The 24,609-nt window shown below is 41.5% G+C and overlaps 1 protein-coding gene across 2 annotated transcripts in view; it reads right to left on the bottom strand.

The window, feature by feature from the left end:
• The window catches only part of CPM (carboxypeptidase M), a 35,631-nt gene extending 17,777 nt beyond the window's left edge, over positions 1-17,854 (bottom strand). Inside the window, exon 1 of one of the 2 annotated variants that reach the window (XM_069852469.1) lies at positions 17,686-17,854. The gene's annotated coding sequence lies outside the window, so the exon portion shown is untranslated. The remainder of the gene's footprint in view (positions 1-17,685) is intronic. The other variant, XM_069852460.1, reaches the window with a different exon arrangement.
• Between the last annotated feature and the right edge of the window lie 6,755 nt (positions 17,855-24,609).

Raw genomic sequence — 24,609 nt, 5'->3', positions numbered from 1 at the left:
GTGAGGGCCATCTAAATGATAAACATTCCCATGAACTGAAACACCAATTATCTCCTGGCATTTGCAGCTTGTGAGAAGTATTAAACCTACCATTAACAATTAAAAGAAATTCCTGGGTCTACTCAGTTTACAGTGCTGGATAATGTACCTATGAGGGATTATGCAAGACTTCCTTCCATACAGCAGTAATTTACTGCATATAAAAAGATTCAGCATATAGATAAAGTTTCCTTTAATCAGTAAAGCCTAGACAGCTCTGGTTTTGTACCCAAAGTGAACAGCTAAGCTATATCAAAAAAACATTTTTCACTGCCAAGCTAGAACTGACTTCAACTAATTAGTAAGCTGTATTTCAAGTAACCAAGACAAAAGTGTGTTTCTGACTGTGTGTCTCAGGACAAGTAATAAGACTTGCCCTGGAACAGAGCCAGACCACACTGCTTCTAGTATAAGCAGCAGACTTTTAGAAACTTTCTGTCTTTGCCACAGTTCATTACATAGTATCAGTAATCTAAACAGATCTATGAAAATCAGGAATTGAGAGGGAGAATTGAAAATGTTCTCCAGATCTAGTGGGAAAAAAACCTCTATTATTTTTAGATGTTGCAGTCTGGATTGCATTCTCTGGTTTGTATTGTTCTGAAATTTGTTTCTAATTTTCTTCACTTTGCTCTTCACAGCATCATTTATGAAAAAGACCTGTTTTCACCTCAGAGAAAGTTACGGCTAGGAAACGAGGTGAAATTGCTGGGCACTGCAACAGACACCCCACACCCCCCACACCCCCCCCCATATCCCACTGTCAGTATCCCCTCAGGCCAGGCTACAGATTAAAAAGTTTTCTTGGAGGTCCATTTTGACCCAGAAAAAGCAAGACGCTGACTACAATTGATCTGGGCTGGTCATGTGTTGCACACTGACTGCATAGGTAGGAACTGCAGCAATGCTGAATGTTGAATGTTGAAGCAGTCCCTACCTAGGAAGGCACAGGACAGACAGAAGAGGAAGAAAGAATGACTCTCATTAGAATGCAAGGTCCAAGAAAAACTTAATTGTAGAAACAATCACAGAATCCTAGATCAGCCCAGGTTGGAAGAGACCTCAAAAGTTCATCTGTTCCAACATTTCATGGGCGAAGGAGCCTAGATGAGATTATCGAGCATCCTGTCCAATTGCATCTCGAAAACCCCCAGTGATGGAGACTCTACTACATCCCTGGGGAAGTTGTTTTGGTGAACAGTTGTTCTCACTGTAAAAAAAATTTGTATATTGAGATGAAACCTCTCTTGGTGCAACTTGTAATCATTGCCCCTTGTCTTTTTCCACTTGGCTCCTTGTGAAGGGAGAGCCTCCACTCTCTTTGCAGCCACCCTTTAAGTACTAGAATCTTGTGATGAGATTCCCTCCCCACCAGAGCATTCTCTTCGCCAAGGAAAAACAACTGAACTTCTTCAGCCTTTCCTCGTAGGACAGGTTCTCCAGCTTTTTGATCAACTTCATGAACCCCCTTCTTGGATCCACTCCAGTCTGTCTACATCTTTCTTGAACTGTGGGCACCAGAACTGGACACAGTACTCCAGATGCAGCCTGAGCATACCGAGTGGGATGACCACATCTTTTACCTGGCTAATAATGCCCCTGCAGATGCAGACCAGGACTCGATTTGCCTTTGTTGCTGCAGTGGCGCGCTGCTGACTCATGTTCAGCTTGTTGTCCACCAGGACCCCAGCTGCTCCCCAGCCACACAAATCCCAGCCTGCATCAGACTCTGGTTATTCAGAACTCCACATTTGTCTTTGTTAAACTTCATGCTGTTCTCGGTAGCCCACTCCCCCAGCCTGTTCCAACCTCTTCAAGATGGCTCACCCTTCTGACTTGTCCACCTCACCATCCAGTATGATGTCCTCGGTAAGTCTGGCAACAAGGTTTTCAATATCATTGTTCAAATAATTTATGAAGATGTTAAACAGCGTAGAGTCCAGTAGTGATCCCTGGGGGACTCTACTCGTGACAGACTGCCAGCCTGAGCAAAAAACTTTATGCCCACCCTCTGAATACAGCCTGACAGCCAGTTTCCCACCTATCTCACAGGCCACCTATCAAGCCTGCATCTTGCCAGTTTGTCCAGGAGGAGGCTGCAGGAAACAGTGTCGAAAACAGTTTCCTCTGGCTCCAGATCTGACTGAATACCTATCTGAACAGCACAGCACTGAACATAGCTCCTACAAAACTTGCTCTGACACTGGCTAGAAAATTGAGTTTTCAGGTGTCTAAGTCCAAGCTTCAGATATGAGTCTGCTTGGATTCATCTCTATTACCTATAAAACATATAAAGCCCGATTACAAAGAGACAACATGACACTATACCAAATCAAAGTAATGATCTTGAAAAAATATACTCTTGAGATTTGACACAAGCCACAATTTCCTTCTTTTTTTCATTTCATATCATATCTTCTTCCTTAAAACTTAGTAATTTTTACGCTAACTTATCCCGTGTTTGGCCACAAACTATCCAGGCCAAGTAGCATATTATCAAGGTGGCTTGCACATTACCCAGAAAGATTTGTCCCTAAGCTGTAGGGAAGGCCACCTTAGTAGTCAGAAAAGAGAGAGAAGTTAAATAGAAAGTGCAAACAACTTAAAGGCTTTTATTATTATTCTTCAGACTGTAATTGACTGCTGATATTTCAGCAGTTCTGAAAGCTCACCCTAACAGGGCTTTATTCTACCATGCTCCACACAAACTTTTAAAATAAATGTTTCTGACTCCCAAAGCACACAATCAAAAGCAATGCAAAGAAAGAAGGGGGACCAGACAGGCAAGATTTTGTTCAATGAGAACATAAAAGGGTGGTGGCTATGCCTTAAGCATAAGTTGTATCGATCTTGCTCAATTCCAGTGTAAGCAGAAGAGCTTCAGCCTAGATTCTGTGATGAGAACACCACGTAGCAGCAGAGAAATAACCATACTGGCTGATTTTTATATCACTGCAAAAGCAACCACTATGTAATTATGGTTTGACAGAAGAAAGAGAAATGATGCAAATAACTAGCATCTGCATTACTTATACAAAAATATTGTGGGGAGACAGGAAGGCCTAGGAGTCACTCCTTGATAAACTGTTCTGTAGATATACCACAACTCCCACAATCTCTCATACTCTTTAATCCACGTTAATTACGCATACTGATGTTGGAAACATTACCCTACCTGCATTTGGCAACATATTCTGCTAAGTCTTGGGATACTCCATCCTTTACTGACAACCTGTAATACTAGTGCAAATCTAGGTTAATTGTTACTATGCAAGATATTAAGGCATCTTCATAGTTTTATTGCACAGCTATGTCAGGGCACCTTCCCAGCTGCATCTGACACCTGCATTCTGAGACTAAGTCATACCAAACATATTACTACACAAAATTCCTTATCTTACAGGAAGAGAGAGATTAAGAAATCAATCCTGGCTTTCTCTCTCCTAACTTCTATGTTACATTCCTAGGAGATTTGTTTCTGTGCTAAGATAAACCATTCTTTGGCTTTTAAGTTTTGTGATGTGTACTTGCATTCACTGCCAAACTCAGTACTGTCCATGCATAATGGAGCAGCACAATTGCCCCCTGTGTGCACACACTCTTGAGGTATTTCTGAAAGGGCAGAAAGATGGAAATACAAAGAAATTAAATACCTGTGCAACTTCGTACTGCACTAACAAGCTTCAATGTGAAGACAAAAATATTTGTTTTGCCGTGATAACAGTGGGGCAACACACTGTCTTCTGGCAAAACACTACAACAGCTAATAAAGGACTTTAGGAGCAATTCCCTTTCGCTAAGCAAGCACCAGCAGCATCCTTGCCCTGTGGCATTCTGATTGCCATCATCAATTCAAGCTGGAAAATCTAAAGCTGTTTCGGAATTTGTCTGCCCATTGGCAGCACACACTACTTGATTCAGAATTTGAGTTACCGAGACATTATTTATACAACCATAAACACTCAGTCAGACAGACTGATGGAGTAGCATGGCAGAAGTAGCCTTGCAAACATGAACAAATATGTGAGCTTAATCTTACCAGACCATGGAGTAAAGCACCCTCCAGATTATGGTAAGTAAGATAAATGTATCCTTAGGGGATGTAAATTTTGTAAAGTATCAGCCAAAAAAGGCAGCTGTCTCCACTCAGAAAACAGATGAACAGTTTATACTTGGAATAACCCACACACCTGAAGTTGGGATCGGATAGACATCTATATGAACTTTAGCACATCAGATTCTTTTGTGAGCGTTTATCCTCATTTTCAGTACACCATGTTCTCATGGTCCACTGAGACAGAAAGGATTATTTAAAGACTTGACCTGGATTATCACTAGTAAGGAACAAAGTTGGTATCCCAAGAAGAGCTAGGGCTCTTTAAATATAAGAAACTCTTCCAGGTATTTTGAAGGATTAAAAGGTACAGATCAATCACTCAGGTTAACCAGGAAATATTCAACATGATGCATAGAACAAGCCCCAAAGAGGAAAATTTAACATCAGACTGCAGGTCTACCATGGCCTCCCATACAGCCCAAACTGTTAGTACTTGTTATCTAGGGAGAGGAGCAAAGGTTTTACTACTTGTTTTGTTTTCAGGAGTATACTTCTTAACGGAGAGACTGTAAAAGAGATCATGCTTAGCAAGAACTCCTCTAACCATGCTGCTCTTAATAAACTACTGGAAGGAGTGAAAATCATTGAGAAGTAAACAAGTGCTTGCTTGAGGATAACAGCAAGAGGGACCAACTGGTACAGTACCTGTATAGCATTTTTATATTTTATTTCAGAGTATCTGGACTATGCTGTGCTCTGCGTTTCCCCTTGTCAACTTTCTGAGTGCTAATATGAACAGTCCCATCTCAGCCAACTTGTGGTACTTCTTGAGATACAAAGGACTGGAATGTTTCAGCAAGAGGTGCTGAAACACCACCAACAGAGTTACTGTGCTGGGTCCACTGCTTAACTTAATACTTCTGGCCTCTTCCCATGCATCCCTTCTTATGGGCATAAGGCCACGTCTTTCTTTCTAAAGGGAAAATATAAAAGTAACAATTTCTCACTATTTAATAAGCACCTATTTACTTCCTGAGATTATGCCAGCCAATCCAATTTAGAGTCAGTACTGTAGGAATGATCAATGGCTCTTTAAAAAAACCCTAGATACTGTTTATTTGTAACCAAAGCACTTAAGAAGGGAAATCAAAAGAGTTCATGATTCGTGTGATTGCTTATCTTCCTAAAGGGTTACAAATCTTTGGTTGACTGGGACATCCATAGTTGCTTTAGATATTTTCACAGGACTTGTATCTTATGAGAACCACCACCCTTTCTTTCCTACATATGCATGACTCACACTGCACCATTTCCAGTTCTCATAATCAAGCAGAGCACACTCTTTATACATAAAAACATGAAAAACTGCCAGTCCAGAGCAGTCTTTATAACAGCACCGTATAGTTAAGTTGAACACAAATCGAGAAATAAAAATAAATCTTAAAAATCCAAACAACAAGATCCCAGAAGGGAATACTGTTTTTAAATTAATATACACTAATCTTATTCAGTATTGCCTGTCTGAGAACACCACAGACACATAGAATTAGCCTGAACACGCTTTCACCACTATTTACACTAACTCGTTTCATATTTAGTCCCAGAAACCAAACAGACTATTTTTCCTTTTCACCAATTCCTGCTTCTATTACCACAGGGTTTTTAAACCTTGTTCTAAAAACGTGTGCTGTATTTTCCGAGAAAGGCGTGAAACTTGTATGCACCTGGCAATTTTCAGAAATACTATTGTATACCACATAAAAGAAAGTAATATTACCCATTCACAGTTAGTACCATTGGATTGTCATGACAAGAGTGATTGCTTACAACACAAGCCAGGTACAAGGAGAGGATGGTTTGTTTTTAAGTGCAATTTATCCAGATTAACAGTTTTGTTTGGTCTACCCTTTTGCCACCAGAGGCAGATAACCAGGAGTAGAAAGCCAGGAGAAGACTTCAGGTTGTTTCTCTTACAGGCTGAGAAGTTACTTTGAGGGTTTTAGTGCATTGAAGTGCCTCAAGGGGCTTGATATGCACATCCTGTAAACATTCTTAGCAGATCCCAGAAATTGTGTTTGCTCCAAGAGCTGGAAGCTCCAAAAAATACACGTCTCAACAAGATGGCAAACAGAGTCCTACAAATTGATGCAGTGAGCACTTTCATCCATCCACACACTTTTTTTTTAACTGGACAGAGGGAAAAAATGCAAGATAGATTAAGCTTTTAAAAAGAATCCAATCCTTATCATCGTTATCATCATCATCATCTCTTTCTGGTTAACAAGATACATTACTTTGTCCAGTTGCTTCCAGAACGGTAACACAATGTCTCCTTAAAAACATTAGTAACTGCCTTTTAGGGAAGGCAACAGACACTAAAAGGAACTAAAATTCAGGCAGCTTTATTACCTAGAAACAGAGTAACTTAGTTCTTTGTGTCTTTGAGAAAGATGTTCTGGTGGCCTTTATTTCCATTGAGTAATCGCAATGCCTCGTGCAATCTTGTCTCAAAGCAAGCCTTGTACTTTAACCTACTTAAGGACTACCAGGATTAGGAAACATGCTTTGTCAGAAACAGTCAGGTTGCACGTTGGTCACAGTGCCTACAGGGTAAGTATCATTCTGTGCTTGTCCTATTCCTAGATTTTTCTCTAGCTATTAACGGAACAAAAAGAATACTAGACCAGACTGGATTCTGAACGAACACAATAGGACTGCATTTCTTACTGAGAACACAGCTCACTTTTACTTAAACTTTAGGATAAACGCTACTTTTTCAGACCTGCTCAAGCTCTGGTTAAGTGCTCCACGTAACTGCAAGGCGCATCCATGGATGTAGAACACATTGGCTAGGGACAAACAGGAAACACTCAACTGTACTAAATCCACTGTGAGCATGTAACACAGCAGCTACATCTAATTAAATAACTCCAACTGCCATGGACTGACCTTTCCCATAACAACAAGTAAACCATAGACATCAAATTGCAGAATCATCTGCTTAGAAGTATCCTATAACCCCTTCCTCACATCTGAACCACTGCATAGTTTTTATAAGAGTTACAGTGCCAGAAATGGAACAGTTTGTACAAGGAGGGTAATCTCTCAGCTGGGAGAGGAAGAGAGCTACAGCCAGTCCTATGCAGAACTAGCAGTCATGTGTGCATCCAGCTTTCATTCAAAGGAAAAAACCAGCCTTCAAAAAAAAACCCTACATCTCTTTTATGCATGGAACAGCTGCCTGGGAAACAAATGCTTTATGATAGGCACAAATCATAGGCACACCTTGCCTATCAACTAATTAATATTTTATGAGTAGGTGTCCATTTGTATTTATGTGAACTAGCTGAACACGATATGCCATACTATAGCAACATACAGTACAGCTTTGATTAGGCAGCCTTGAGGATTGGTGACATTGGTAGCTCCAAGTATCTACTGTCAGAGACACCATCCATATGGGATGCAAGCTGCACTGCTCTTCCCGTTCTGTGGGAAGTGAATAGAAAGCTACTAGAAACACCAAAACATTACTAAAAAGCCTTATCCCCTGAAGTGGGGTAGAGGGATGCTTTCCTCAAGCAAGAGGAATATGCAGACAGATTGAATATCTGGGTAAAATGCAGGCATGGAATAAGAGTTTTATTTCTTGTAAAGTAAGTTTCTGATTAGAATTTGTTGAAAAATTTACCACATGGTATCAAAAGGGCAATTCAACCCATAGCACTGATCACTAACATCAGTATTCACCCAATCTTCCTTATTCCCAGGGAAACGTGGGCCCTGCAGCATGATCCAAAGACCAGCAAATGTAGGCTGTGACAGGCTAATAAAGATACCCAATCTGGTTGTAGAAGACCCTCAATTGAAGGTCATGTCTTGATTAATGGTTATGGATTTTCTTTTTTTTTTCCTTTACTGAAGAATTTCTCTCTTTTCCTCCACAGCATCCAAAACCCAGCAATCTGAGGAAGTGAATATTTATTTAGGACCAGTGCGAGTCAACACTGAAGTACATATGAAAAGTAACTTGTAGTGAGCATCCAGGTCTGATTTGTCCCTTGCAATCAGCAGACCATAAATTACAGTTAAATTTTCAGTATACTTATGAGCTATACAAAGGGCTACAAGCCATGTTTCAAGATCATACCTTATACTTACATGACTAAAAAATTAATCCTATAAGAAGTGAGGAAAAATACATTCAGCAATTCATCTGTTCAGTGTGCACCATTCTTCGTATCCTGAGCTCTATGTTTTTGTGTTTGATTGTTTCTTTTTAAAAATATCATCTACATATTTACTTTCTCACCACCAGCCAAAGGATATGGAGATGGACAAGAATCAAACTGCACCCACCAGCTGCAATCGCTGATTCTATGGTATGCAAGCTTCCCAGCATTGTTAACTTCACTGGTGTGATTTACAGCATCCAGTGGTCGATTCTGTCTACTTCTAAACAAACACAGAAAGCTGAAAAGCCTTGCTGAGGGAAAACAGGACGGCTGCAGGCTTAAGGTCTTTACTGCTCTGAAGAAAAGCTCGACAAACACATGCTGCAACTAGACAATTACAAAGCAACCAGTAGAGAGGAGGCAGGAGAGTAGAGATTTTTCCGATAATGCTGGTTTTAAATGAATGCTGCTCACAGGAACAGTGGACTACTCGAAATAGATCAGAGCTTTCCATCTCAAAATTACAGTATAAAGATGCCAGTACTAGATAACAGGTTTTATATGAGGACTATTTTGTCTGTGTTACTAGGATAGGTTCTCATCAAACAGTTATTTGAAAAATCTTTTTTTTTCTTAAGGCTGGGACAGCAATCTCCAACATGGCAGGTTTCACAAAAAAACCCAAAAAAAACCAAACCAAACAAACTTTCCATGTGATTTTATGCACAAACTGCATTTAAGTTTCATTTGTGTGCATGCAATTCACAGCAAATGTAAAGTAGAGAAGATCTAAGCAAATTATTTTACTTCCACTGCAAGAGAATAGGAACACACTCAGTCAGTGACTGCATCTCCAAGAGTAATAACTTACCAACCTTTGAAACATCTGATGCTAACCAAGCTGCATACTTTTTCCAAACAATTTGCGTAAAAAGCATAATCATGCTGACAGGAAAGCAACATCAAGTCATGTTATCAGACAAAGTCTTAGGGCTCAGCTATCAGAAGACTGATTGCACACAAACTACCTGTGTCCCATTACAGCAGTCAAACCACTATTGCAGAAGGTAGAAGTGCTATTGCTTTTCTCCTATAAGTAGACATACGCAGTATTCACATTCAACCTAATTCTGGTAACTAAATTGCTAGAGGGTGTAATTAGATGAAATATGATCCTATGTTTCAACATTTAAAGACTTTTTAGCTTCAGTCTGGGCAAATAGACTTAGAAGTCCATTTGCAGTAATGCAGTAGTGGCGAGTTCTATTTAAGCACATGGTTTAGAACAAAGCTCAACTGGAAGCTGAAGATTTTTAAATACAAGCTAATACTTCTTGTTTCCAAAGTCACGATTTAGCCTTGAACAGATAAATCCTAAAGGACACCGTCACTTTCCTCCTCTCTTTTTCCCCATCCCATCACAGGGACTCATGTAACATGCTGCAAACAGTTTGCAAGGTTGCTAAGATTGAGCCCACCCATGAACCCAAACACCCTTTCAATAATAAAATGAACCTAGAATCTCGTTAACATACATATATGCCACAATAATTGACAAAGATTAGAACAAAGATGTTTGTGAAGAAAGTGACCAAAAAGAGCAAGTGGCACATGAGGAGAAAAAAAAATTCAGAAGAGAAGCAGGCACAAATGGGTAAGTTTAACTATCCTGATAAGTCTTACAATGCCCATTTCTATCTAAAACTCTGACCTTGAGCCAAGTGACTTCAGTATGCTTTAAACGGGACTTTGGAGTAGGAAATGTCTCATTCACTTTTGCTTCTAAAAATGAACATTGAAAATCTCAATGCTTATATTATCTGTTCATGCCATGCTTGCACAATAAGCCTGTAATTCACAGGACTAAAGAAATTTGTAGGGTGGGAGATGAGGAGGAGGGGAGACATTACCAAGGACTGGAGACAGAAGGAAAGCCATCTGCAGCAGTCATTCAAATGGAACAAACAAAAGCTAATACTCATCAACACAAACACACCCCGCACCATGTAAACACATAAAAATACAATATTGTCTTTGAAGACATCACATTCTCTGTGGATTAGCCGCTAGACAATTTGTTTATTTTCAAGGGAAAAAAAAAAAGTGTCTTTATCACCCTCCCCCCGTTCTTCTTAAATACACCAGTACTGGCTTTTTTTTTTTTTGGTACAAACATTTAATAACGAGAAACTTACCTCAAAGTACACTGGCCTATGTATAAACTTCTCATTCTATTTTTGTAGAGTGACACGACCCCTGAAACTAACCTAAGCACAATTCCAGCAGAATACAAAGATTTTATGGATGTGTATTTCAGTCCCTTTCCAGTAGTAAAACTTGTTTTCTAGTACTTCAAATAAAGTAAAAACATCCAGAATACAAGCATTTCTAATGTAAATTCAATAGAATGTACAGTGCATTTTACTATTGGTGATAGCAACCAAGGGCCCTTCCATACCATATCACAAGAAACATCTGAAAATAAGTTCATGTGTTTCCCCAGGTAGACATAATTTTTCAGCTACATGTAGACTACTGATATATAGACTAGACAAGTACAATACCTGGTCTTTTATCATTAAATATTTTCACTGGGGTTCAATAAACCTGAAGTTATCACCCCTCCGTTAAACAGCCTCCTGCAAACACCTAAAAGTATCAATCAGGCTGCGTCAGAAAAGTCAGGAGATTTAAACTGATCCCTGGCATTTCTTGGGCACTGATGTTTGTGCAGAATGATGTCAGGGACAGGTTAATTGCCTAGGTCTCCATTAACCCTACCACAGTCAGGCACACATTTCCCATTGTCCTACCTGAGTCCTAATCCCCAGTGCGCCCTTTGGCTGAAGTCACAGCTGCTTATCAGAAAGAAAACGGTGCACGCACCATTCCCTTCTGTTTTCTGAGGGAAGCCCATGAACGCAGGCAGGAAAGAGACATAATGAACTCCAACACACCTCACCTGAGCCCCTGAGAAACCTGGCCAGCTGGAAGCCCTGCAGAGAGCACCTTCCCTGTGGTTCACAGTAGCCTCAATGCACACAGCCACACAGAAGTCGTAGAATCATAGAATCATAGAATAACCAGGTTGGAAGAGACCCACCGGATCATTGAGTCCAACCATTCCTATCAAACACTAAACCATGCCCCTCAGCACCTCGTCCACCCGTGCCTTAAACACCTCCAGGGAAGGTGAGTTAACCACCTCCCTGGGCAGCCTGTTCCAGTGCCCAATGACCCTTTCTGTGAAGAATTTTTTCCTAATGTCCAGCCTCAACCTCCCCTGGTGGAGCTTGAGGCCATTCCCTCTTGTCCTGTCCCCTGTCACCTGGGAGAAGAGGCCAGCACCCTCCTCTCCACAACCTCCTTTCAGGTAGTTGGAGAGAGCAATGAGGTCTCCCCTCAGCCTCCTCTTCTCCAGGCTAAACAACCCCAGCTCTCTCAGCCGTTCCTCATAAGGCCTGTTCTCCAGCCCCCTCACCAGCTTTGTTGCTCTTCTCTGGACTCATTCCAGAGCCTCAACATCCTTCTGTCCTGCACGAACTTTAAAAACCAAACCGACCAAAAATGCACAGCTCCCCTGCATGCTTCAGCCGCTCTCTTTATAGAGCAGGGATAGCAGAATGCTATTAAATGAGATCTTTTTTGTTGTTGTTTTGGTGGACTAGTGAAAGTTAGCAAAGTACTTCAGATTAATGCATGGAATATGTCAGTTCAAAGTCAACAGAGAGAGCAATTGAATACTAAGTAGCAGAACAGGATGATTTAAACACTTAGTCCTCACCCAAAAAGGCTTCCAGGGCAGCTTTTCTTGCAAGAAGCTAATTCTGAGAATTTCTGTGGAAGCCACAATAAAACCTGGTCAGTTTGTCTTGGCGTTTATTGGGGGTTTTTTTGTCACTCCAATGGTAGAATCTGCCAGAGAGATGTTAATCCATTAAGTCAGTTTGGAGCTCTTCACTAGGTCAAGACAGAGGTGCTTTAACCACGTGCAACTTTTTAATCAGTGAGAAGGATCTGGCTTAAGGATTATGTTTACAACCATTCCAGTTTGACTGGAATTCTAAAAATGCAGACTGGCCTCCAGAAAAGCTAAGTCTAAACCCAGCTGTAATTGGCATGCTAACACTTTATCTAAAAAAGTGTGGATCTACTCCAAAAGCCACTCAGCACTTTCAACCCTTGCTTGTCTTTGTTCTCCTAATAAGGTCATCAGGGCTACCTATTAGGATCCTTTCCCACCATCCCATCACCCTCATTTTTTTTTCAAAGAGTAACAGCCGCACAGTATCCTGAACAATGAAAAGACATAGATGATACACATACATCAAATATTTTCTTTTTTATAATGATTTGCTTGCTGAAGAGCCAGTCTTTCACTGGGGAGGCACTAGGCAGGACAGGTTAATATGATTACACAGGGTCCCATTCTCTGGACTGGCACAGCTCTGCTGTCTCCTCTATTATTATACCATGCACATACGTACTGAGGTTGGATATTGCACATATAAGAAAACGGAGATCCTGTCAAAGATCTCTTATGAGCTTATTCAACAACACATCTGAAACAATATAGAAGAACCAAGGTATTTTCTGGGCCATTACCCAGCTCTGCCTACCTGCTTACGACACCCTATCAGGTCTCTCAAAACGCTACACATCACCTACAAATCTTCATGGATTTGAGGTTACTTACTAAATTAAACCTAACAGGTAAGACTCAGTTTTGTCAGCTAATAGGCTACACCTTTTTAAGCTCCCTTCTCACCTCTTATAAGGATAATAGCTTAGCAGATGAGACTTATAATTAAACATCATCATTTCCAAATGTACAGACCTGGAGACAGAACAAGGTGATTACTGGTCTAGTAAACATTCTTCCCAGTAATCCAGCAGAGGTGTTCACAGTAATCCAGCAGAGAGGTGGTGAATTTCCATATGGTGATGTAAACCACAACAGAACAGATTGGACATCTTGCAGTTTGTTTTCCAATGAGGCTCTTGGTACTGGTTCTGCTGTGTACTTTGCTGTTACAGACTACATTCATCAAGTAAATACACTTTGTAAATCCTGCCTCAAATGTATCTATGACAGATCATACTTGACAGCTTAACTTTTAGGCAGAAATGACTGGCTTAGTGGGAGAGAGGAAAGAGCTCTATTTCTTTAGCCTCGAACTTAGCAATGCTTTCAATAGAATCACAGAATCGGTTGAAAGGGACACCTGGAGGTCACCTGGTCCAACTTTCCCGCACAAGCAGGGCCACCTACAGGTGGACTGTGTCCAGACAGCTTTTGAATATCTCCAAGGATGGATACTCCACAAGGTCCCTGTGTGGCTTGTTCCAGTCCTCAGCCACCCACACAATATCTTTATAAACAAGCTACAAACATACGGATTAGAGGAGCAGACTACAGTGAGGTCAGAAGCTGGCTGAACTAAGCAATAGATGGTTCAAGTGTCACTTGAACAAATTATTATTAGCAATCTATTAGCAGCATTCCTCAAGGGCCAATACTGAAGCTAATAGTGTTTAATAACTTCCTCAGGGCCGGGGATATCATTCAGAAGCACCTCAACAAGCTGAAGGAATTTCTCAACAAAAGACTCGTGAAGTTTGACAAAGGCGGATGCGAAGTCCTGCACCTGCAATGGAAGAACTATATTGGGATTAACCCGAGAAGATGACCCCATGCTCGTACACGCTGCAGACTGGCTGGGTTGCAGCTCTGCAACCCAAGCGTTGCAGGGTGTGGGAGGAACAGGTGGACAAGAAAACTGTGAGTCAGTAGTGTGCTCTTGCAGCTGAAAAGGCAACTTGTATGCTGGGCTGCATCAGCAAGAACATAAGCCAGCAATTAGAGGGAAATTATTATTCCCCTCTGCTCAGCATTTGTAGAGCTACATCAGGAGAACCCCACACACCTATGGGTTCCCTAACACAAAACAGGCAACACCACGCTGAAGGAAGTCCAGGAGAGGGCCACCGAGATGATCGCACTGCATCTGAGGAGAGGTTAGGAGATGTTGGTTTGTTTTGCCTGGAGAATATTACAGCTACAACCTTCCACTACCTAAAGGGACATCACAGAGAAGACACAGCTAAACTCTTCTTAGAGGTGCACAGCAAAAGGACAGGTGACAACTCAACAGCAAAGGAAATCCTAATCAGATGCAAGAAAACACATTTCCAAAACAAAGGTAGTCGAGCACTGATTAAGTTACAGAGACCCTGCAGAATCTCCACCTTTGCAGATATTAAAAACTTGGGTGGAGAGGGCCCTGAGCGTCATAATCTAACTTTCAAGTTACTCCTGTTTTGAACAGGAGCTTAAACTAGATGGCCTTCAGACCTAAACTAGTTTGTGATCTGCCTAGAGCATGTGAAGCTTCTGACACGAAGAACATTTAGATGTTTCTGTTAAAGAAACAGATGTAATCACCTTCTAAAGTGGTAATACACATGTCCCTGTCACTCTCCCCACTTGGGCTTCTATGAGTGGATTCTATACCCTCACAGAGCTCCAGGTCTATGCATGTCAATCAAAGGTCAAGCCCTTCCTTCACATTCTTTGTAATCCAAGTCTAGGTGGCTGTATATAATACTAGATTATTAAATAAAATTAGAGTAAAATCTATATTAGATTTAAGAACAACATGGTAACAATATCCTTTCATAGCAACAGTAGAATTATGTCTGGTGGCTCTATAGCCACCACTCTGATTCACTGGATTTTGTATTCATTATCAACAATTTCCATATGTCAACAAGTTAATAGAAAAGTTACTACATTCCATTGATCTTGATTTTATATTTAAATTAATTTCTGCTTCTCATCATCAATAAACACAATTTTCTATCATAGTTTAGCTAACTGGCAGTGGGATAACACTAGGAAACCCACACAACTAAGCATACGTGCATACACACGTCCTTGGTTTTGTCAGCTTATCTAACAAAAGAGAAATAGAACTTCAGATGTTAACCAAAATTGGAACTTCATTTTCACAGAAATTATACAACCACTGTTGCCACAAAACTTTCTTCTAGTGTGAGCAAAAAAAAAAAAAAAAGAGACCCTAATTCAGTTCCATCCTCTACAATACTTCACGGGACTCTAAAGGCACATTTCTTAGAGGTAAAAATCTCTTAACATTTAGAAAAAAAAGAAAAGAGTAGGGAATCACTGAACACTTTTTCAACGCCTTTTTGCTTTATATGGCACTCACAGTTTCCACCGCCTACCTATTCCATACAGAGGAATACTGCAGGCACACAGAGCATGCAAAAAGCATAACTGATCACCCTTTTGTGAATCATGATATGTAGCTGGCAGAACAAGGGAAAGCTCATATAATTCTCCTTTCTCACACAGTTTGGCAAACAGAAGGCAATATACCAAAATCTGAATAAAGTTTTGGTGCATTGCTCAATCACAATCAAGAGATGATGCATTTCCAGTCCTCATGCTAGTGGAACTCAGATGAGTTGAACACCTCATATTACCAACTTTCAGGTATGTAGATACAAAAAGCCAAAGTTTCAATCTCTCAGGCTGGATCAAAGGTTCTTTTCCTACCTGCAAAAAGGTAAGCCAGCAGAATTCATGCCAGAGAAGTAAGAAACTAGTTCTATCATTAAAATGTTAGTTAAGTCCCCTCAAGGCAGGAAAATGAGGACGTGGATAATACGCACTTTGCACTGGAGGGAACTGTACTTAAATGGACTAGCCTTCTCTTGTGCTAGAATAACAAACCTAATATGATTCTGCCTTTGATGAAATCAAGAACATGAATAACTTTAATATTCCTTCTCTAGCTTCAGCCTTCCTATGAGACTTTCTAAAAGGTAACTGCAGACACACACAGAAACAAAATCACATATCCACAGCAGCATGACAGCTGTTTGATACCTAACTGGATCAGAGCCCTCTTTTCAACTAAAAGTTGCATCCCAGACAAATACAACTATCTTTAATAAAAATTGAAAACAAACATGGTAACACAAGGAAGGAAGCATGAAAAGAAACTACTAGTGTTCTTCATTTTTATCTACCCAAAACACTGTCGATTTTCTTTGAACGTAAGCATAGATTTGATAATAGATACAATTGTCTTCAGTGGTACAAAACTGGATTTGAGGGACATACAATATTTATATGATATTTACAAAGAATGAATTTCGCTATTTAGTTTTCTGAATTGAAATCTACTAAAGTTTGGGGGTTTTTTGCTTAAAAGTAGACAGATGTGTATTAAAGTATTTATATGCTAATAAATTGCTCTCTACAACTACCTGAAAGGAGGTTGTAGAGAGGAGGGAGCTGGCTTCTTCTCCCAAGTGACAGGGGACAGGACGAGAAGGAATGGCCTCAAGCTCCACCAGGGGAGGTTTAGGCTGGACATTAGAAAAGAATTTTTCACAGAAAGGGTCATTGGGCGCTGGAACAAGCTTCCCAGGGAGGTGGTTGAGTCGCTTTCCCTGGAGGTGTTTAAGGCACGGGTGGACGAGGTGCTAATGGGCATGGTTTAGTGTTTGATAGGAATGGTTGGACTCGATGATCCGGTGGGTCTCTTCCAACCTGGTTATTCTATGATTCTATGATTCTAAACACTAATGTTTCTAATCATAGAATAGTTTGAGTTGGAAGGGACCTTAATGATAATCTAATTCTGACCACCCTGCCATGGGCAGGGACACCTCCCACCAGACCCGACTGCCCAAGGCCCCATCCAACCTGGCCTTGAACACCTCCAGGGATGGGGCAGCCACAGCTTCCCCAGGCAACCTGGGCCAGGGCCTCACCACCCTCATGGTGAAGAAATTCTTCCTCTCTAATGTCTTTGAACACATGAAAACATTCTTCTTTTTCATAGAAATTTATTGTAAGGAAGTTCCAATCACAGAGAGATGATTTCAAATATCCCTGTCAGGCCAGAGAGGTGATCATCGATTTCAGTGGGATTTGAGGCTGAAACCCAATTCTTCATTTAAAACACGACCTTGTGTCAGTGTGGAATTCGAAATCCTTCTCCTTGTCAGTCCAGATCTGCTGGAATAATAGGTAAAGCCAAAGGAGAAGGTATTTTTAGCCGGAGAACAGACCCTCCTAGCAGCGCCCCACCTGCCACAGGCGCTCGGGACACGGGGCACCTCAAAGCCTGCGGCCGAAATCGCCACTCGGGAGGTTTCCAGCTCTCCGAGAAAGTCGGGAGAACTTGTGCCCCAGCCGAGGCACCAGAGCTTGTTATTCACGCCGGAGCGAGAGGAAGAGGCAGCGCGGCAGAGGCTGAAGCAGAGAGCGCCGGCGATTAGAGCAGCGAGAGCGCAGGAAACGCTTCGCGCGAAGCCCAGCTGGAACCAAACAACCAGAAAATAAGCCAGAGGGCGCCCCCCCCGCTCCCCCCTTACCTTCCACCGAGCGGCCGATGCTGTGCAGGTGGGTGATGGCCGGGTAGGCGGCGCGGACGCCCTTCAGGTAGGCTTCCAGCTCCTCGGTGTGGTGGTACCTGAACTCCAGCGCGGCCGCCGGGCGCGCCACGGGGAGGAGGAGGGCGAGGAGGAGGGGGATGCTCACAGAGACCCCGCCGAACCCCCCCGCGGGGCGAGACCTCCTGGCCTTCCCCCTGTCACCGTCCCCCACCCTGTCACCGTCCCCCCATCCCGCCGCTGCCGCCCGCATGCTGCCGCCTCTACTCCAGCGCTCCGGCCCCGCGCCTCGCCCTGCCCTGCCCTGCCCTGAGTGACGCGGGAGCCATCCATTCGGGTCCCCCCGGCCCGCCCCGGGGCAGCGGGGCACGGCCCTGCCTCCTCCTCCGCCCGCCCCTCCGCGGGGCGTCGCGCCCTCTGCTCCGCGGCCTGAGGGCGGCGGGGGCAGCGCGGGGGGCAGGGGGAGGCTCGGCCCGGCCTCAGTCGCTGAGGGTTTGTCGCCTGGGCTAGTGAGACGGGTCCCTGCCCGTCCCTGGTGGTGACAGGACGAGGGGCAGTGGGTGTAAACTGGAGAGGGGCACATTTAGACTAGTCGTAAGGAGGAATTTCTTCACTCTGAGGGCTGTGAGGCGCTGGCACAGGTCTCCCAGGGAAGCTGTGGCTGCGCCATCCCTGGAGGTGTTCAAGGCCAGGCTGGATGGGGCCTTGGGCAGCCTGGGCTGGTGGGAGGTGTCCCTGCCCATGGCAGGAGGGTTGGAACTGGGTGGTCTTATGGTCCCTTCCAACCCAAACTATTCTATGATTCTATTCTATGATTATAGGATCTCAGGGGGGTTGGACCTGGATGATCTGTAACGTCCCTTCCAAGCCAACCTGTTCTACGATTCTGTGATCCTAAGGGCTAGTTAAAAAATAAATAAATAAAAAAAGGAAACAAAACTATTTTTAAATGATTTTCATTTTTGTCCCATAGGAGGTGTCAGCTGCCCATCCCTTCTGCCTGGCAGTGCCTATGCGGTCCTGGATTGTGATCAAGGTGTCAGCACCTGGGGCCCAGAGACAAACCAGAGCTGCTCTTGAGAGGTTTTAACTACTTAAATCACACACAATCTCCCTCTAGTTGTTTTGTTGCTGGGGGTTTTTTTTGTTTGTTTTTAATATGAGTTTTTAATAGCCTTGTGCTTGCTTACTGAGAGGACTGGATTATATCTATAGAATTAAATGCTTCTCTTGGTTTTGCTCTAACCACATTGCCTTGGGGACATCCTAGTCTTGGGATTCACCACAAAGAATTTTTCATCACCTTTTATTGTTTTTAAGATTGAAAAGGACTAAGAGAAAATAGTGAAGATGGCTGCCAGCAACAAAAATTAGGATGGCATCTAAATTTCTTGTAAAATATGATGTGGGTGTAAGCTGAGTGTTAGAAGACAGCTACTTGTAAATTCTGTTTATTTTTTTTCTGAGACAGAAAAATTACAGTTTTCATTATAACTAGCTGCAGGACTTCATTCTTCTGAAGTTTTCTATGCTTGCCAATATCAGATAAAGGCTACTAAAGGAAATGAACCTATAAACCAATCCCAGATAACAAATCCTGCATCCCAAATATAAGATTATGTATTAGATAAGAAATTCTTGTTAAATAAAAAGTTACCATTTAATTTTAACGGTGTCTTATCTTTTATTACTCCAAAGCTTTAAGAAAAAAACCAAAGCAAACTATAATGCAAGTGTCTATAGTATCCCAATGTAGCAGATAATCCCAATATATCTAAAAATGTTGCTAAGATATCTATGTTTAGACTCCTGAAGTATTCTTAGCTCACAGGAGAGACTTCCATATCATGTATGACAAGGGATGTATGCAATGTACAAGGCTACTTAGTTAAGAGAGACATATTAAGGTTCTGTTGAATAGTGCTCCTTCAAGCAAGGAATTTTGTTGGAGGGAACAGCCCCAGAGCCTTTCTTGCATACTCTGATTCCACTGTGTTTTAACACTTATAACTTGACAGGACCATCTCTCACTTATCACGAAAGAAAATACTTGCAAGACCCAAATATGGCTCTTTAACCTTCTTTATAGATATAAATTAATAGTTGGTTGGAGTGAAATGGGAGAGAATGGGAGAGAATGGGAGAGAAACCATGAGGTTATTCTGCAAATGTGTCTGCAGAGGAGCAAGAGAAAAGAGTCAAATATTTGAGCTTCACATTTGAATTTGTGAGTTTTGAAAAAAATATGCATATATATAGGCTCTATGAAAGATGATCTGGAGATACCGATTGAGTAAGCAGGGAAGAAAATATACTCGGATGGTAATCCAACATGTACATACTTGGAAACCATCCCGAGATAATCACATAAAATCAGAGAACTCTGCAAGACAGAGTAGGGTGTTGGCAACCCAGTAAAAATCACAGGGGCTGTAAAAACTTAATCTCAGTGAAACAACTAAAATCAGCTTTGATAACAGGTAATCTCGCAGCATCATCTCCTTTGAGAGTCACACCACCCTTAAATGTAGCCAACATAGTCATGATTAAATGAGAGCATTACATCAGGAATGTTCAAAGTGATAGATTGTTTCCATGTCAGGTACTTGCAAGTTAAGACAAGTCAGCCTGTTTGGCAATATTTGAGTTACATGTGGCAGAATCAACCTTTTTTTTCATTTGTTTTTCCCTAGCCTGCACAGAACTCCAACATACCTGTTTTCTTGAATCACTTTTCAGAAAGTCAGTTTAATCCAATCCGGGCAAATAATATTGTGGTGTACGCAGCTGTGGGTAAAAGTCAATACCAAAGACCAAATCCTGTACGAAATTAAATCCGCAATAAATTGTCTTTGGTAGTTCAAAATCAGGGACTCAGTGTCTAAAACTTATTGTAGCTTTTGTTCTCAGCACAGCAATAGACAACGACCCCAATAGGAAAAGTTCTGTTGCTGTGAACAGCGTTAATTGTTCTCCTCTTACTGTCATTCCAGATCCTCCATTCAAAACTATTCAACAAGTAAGTTTTAAAGCTAGCACCTGAGCGTGGGGTTGGTATGAAATAAACCACAAGGTTTGACATGAAATTTTCGCCCGTGGATCTCAGGGGAGTTGCTTCGGACTGTTTTGGGTAGAATGACGTGAGTAGCTTTGTTGCCCTCTAGTGACAGGTAAAGAAAATCCTATCACAAGCAACAGGTAAGAGAAATTGTTCTTTATGCGATACCTAGACTGACACTTTGCAGACACACAGTTAATATAGGTCTCAGCAGTAAAAAGATCTAGAAGCTTTTGTGATTTTAGGGAGCCATCCACAAAGGCGATCTTGGAATTTGAAATCTTCCTCAGTGTTTTGTCACCTTTTGCATGGAATTTCTACCCTTTCCAAAAATTAGTAAGAAAAATTAGTGTCCCATGTTATAATTGCAGCTTCAAAATATTTTTGGCAAGAAATACACAGAGGGCACTAACAAGGATTAAGTTTTTAAGGATCACTGCTGCTATTAAAACTTTCTAATTTGAAATCATATCTCAGGCATACAGACTGCAGCTTCAGGTTCTTTGCATCAAGGAAGGACCCGACAATCAGATTTCTGGTGTGGGAAAAACACGAGATAAAAGCTTTCTCAAGTGAGACAGATCAGACAAGTGAGTTCAGTACTAGTCACAAGACAGACACATGAATTTGATAGGACAGCATGGTGCTACATTAGCATAAACACAGATACCAATCAGAAGAATAAACAGCAATGAAGCTATTGTGATTTATAATGCCTACACTGATGAATTAACAGGCTGATATTAGCATGGTGAAAGATGGATTCCCCTGTATGAAAGAGCACAAATGCACCAGAAATTGCTCAAGCATTCACCAGTTCATTAGTTGTCTCGACCACACAGGCAATTCTCAGCTGAGGCTTGCGTACTTCGTTCATAAATCTCTTCCTCTCCATCCCAGCACAAGGATTACCCCCAGAGAAGAAAGGGATGCCCCGCTGTGTCTAGTAATCTGCAATTAGAAAATGATCTCGAGGGGGACTATTAGCAGCTGGTATAGTTTAGAGCTCTCCAGACAGGCACTGAATCAGCTGAAGAATCTGAAACCACAACTAGCTGCCTGACAAACTTCTCACTCATTCCATCTTGTGAACAGCAAAATCTGCATACAGCAGAGATTTTAGGCTACCGTATGACAACACGTTTTCATGCACTGTGATGGAACACGCCGGTTCTTCTTTTCAGGGGGTTGAAGCATGGGAACGCGATCTCACTCAGGACAAATATTGAGCATTGTGTGTTGGGTATGGTAATGCAATTGTAAAATGTTTCGGTTTTATCTTTCTTCAATTGAATTGCCCTTTCATTTCACACAGAATTAGATGCAATGTGAAAAGAAATTACCTCTGGAAAGGCAGAACTTAATTTTGTACCTGTGGCATAATGGGTGCCTAGGCAGGCAACAGCCTAGGATTAAGAACGGGATTAAGAACTGGGAAAGACAGGAAAGTTTGGTGGGAAGTTCAGTGGACTGGGGACCCATAGATTTCAGGTATGCAAATGGGAAGAAGGAAGGTGGAGAATATCTGTAGAGGTTTTGAGGAGGCTGGAGAACTGGAATCTGGGGAGAAATGTCTGGGAGATGGAAGGGTTATGGACACTGTTGTTGGGAAAAAACAACTGAGAGGATTTGGCAGGGGAGGGGTCATGTGAAAAAAGACTGAGAGTAGTATTTCTGCTCACTAACACCTTGCTAATCTGAATCTAGGATAACAAAATTTGAGGGATTTAAGATGTTGACATACCATCTTGTCAGGTCTGCTAATTTGTATATGAAAAGCATTGCAGTTAATACTGTGGAAATTACAGAGAACCTTCAGAGCTGATTTCTTGTTGATATTAAGCAATACTTCTGAATAATCTGAAATTACTCCCAAGAATTAGACTCATTTCAACTTTCAACATTTGGAAAATTCATCAAGCTTTGGAATAGCATTTTGCTATTTTTGCTAATTACCTTCAAATCAAAGTATCTTCCTAGTTGCCATTATCAGGAACAATGTAATACACTTACTCACAATGATGGCTAGTCTGTCTCCTTAACGAAAATTCCTCCAGGCCTCTTAACATATCTGTTTCAAGTAAACAACAGTGCTATTTCCTGAGCAAGAAATTAAGATATTTTTGGAAAACTTTGTTGTGTAATAAAACAATCCTCTATTTCTCTGCACTGATTTATGCATGATGAGCCTCTACACAGACGATCAAGTAAATAGTATGTGCTCAAATCTCAGTGAAAAGTACACATCGTGATGTTTTGAACTAAGCTTTTTATTTTGGGAGGGAAATGAAAACAGAGCTTACTAGATATACAATGTCTATGAACATGCTGATCAGCAGTTAGAAAACGAATGTTTAGTGGTGCAGTAAACAAATATGCCACTTGCTTGACCTCACTGAAAGAAGCTGGCAGGTCTTTTCTTTTCTTGGATTAATCTGTACTGGTTCTGCACTGGTTAGACTGTCATTTATTAAACCATATGGTTTAATACCTAAAACTGAGCTGTCCCTGAGAGATGTATCCCTGCACCCAACCCTGCTGCCTCCCTTTTGCCAGTCTGGGCACTCAAGAAGCCACGTGGTTGGCTGGATCAGGGAACTGGTGTACCTGGAAGCTAACCCAAACATACACAGACAATCCAAAAAGATATCTTCATTTTTCACCTGTCTTAGCTCCATGATCCAGCCCATAAAAGCACTGGCCTGGACTGAGGGAACAGAAGGGTTAGAGGGCTCATGGAGTGTGGGAATTAACTAAGTGGAATCAGCTGGCTAGAGGTAGGCAGAGTTTCTTCAGGAGAATGAACTGTGGTCAGAAGAAGGAGACTCATGCTGTGCTTCAGTTCAGGCGATGGCTTGCTCCTTAGAGATGGTCTGGGCACGAAATCCTGTAGTTCTTCTATCCCACTAGTAATATGGGAACAGTATCGCTGAATTTAACTGTAGATAAATTAGTGCTTGTCAGGCAGTTTTGTAACGCAAATTAAATAAAAAATAGAGGAAAAAATGATATTTCAAATATGGAAGCCTCTGGCAGGTTTAGTCTGATGTTATTTCTTATTTTATATAGAAAGTGATAATATTTGAACAGGTCCTCCAGATCCTTGCCTTCGAAGGCAACCTGTCATGACAGAAAGCTTATTATCTTGATACAATCAGTATTTACAAACACTATAACCTGCACAAAAGAACATTGGAAATAATAACTTTTCTTCAAAAATGTTTGTGAATCAATGGAAAAAAAGCTGCTCCTGTGGTGGTTATGGAGGCTGGCTGAAGAGCAACTTTAACAAGACACAACCTGGAAAGAAGGAATCTTCCAATCCTGAAGCTTTGAAGGTTTGTTGCTGACATCAGAAAACTTTTTTCCTAGTTCATGTTTTACAGAATGATCAGAAAATTGTAGAAGTAGTCAGGTTTTGATATGGAGCAAGGGAGACCAGGTAAGCCTTGATTTTGTCTTGACTTATGGAATTTTTATATGATTAATCTTCTTCTAGTGTTACTTATCTGCAAAGACTTTTAGGTGATTTCCTGCTTTAGGATGCTTTGTGCTTAAACTAAATTGTGTAAGAAGATTAATTTTGCTACCACTGTGCTCCCCTATGAGTAACCAGTCAGCAATTTTTCCTGCATAGTCAAATCCATGCTTAGAGAAGAAGTATAGGATAGGGGATATTCTAGGCAAATCCTTGGAAGGGGTGTTTCTAAACCACATACATTACAGCAGCCTTAAGCGTGGTCATCAGGCACCAAGGTGACATCTGGGCAAGCCTCAGATGGGAACAAAATCCTATACCAGCTTCGGAAGGAGACAGATCTTGGGGGTTAAATGTCTTCCTTTTTCTT

The sequence above is a fragment of the Phaenicophaeus curvirostris genome, chromosome 1, assembly GCF_032191515.1.
Source record: "Phaenicophaeus curvirostris isolate KB17595 chromosome 1, BPBGC_Pcur_1.0, whole genome shotgun sequence".
NCBI lineage: Eukaryota > Metazoa > Chordata > Aves > Cuculiformes > Cuculidae > Phaenicophaeus > Phaenicophaeus curvirostris.
The sequence above is the reverse complement of the archived record's forward strand: the minus strand, read 5'-3'. Positions and strand labels throughout refer to the sequence as shown.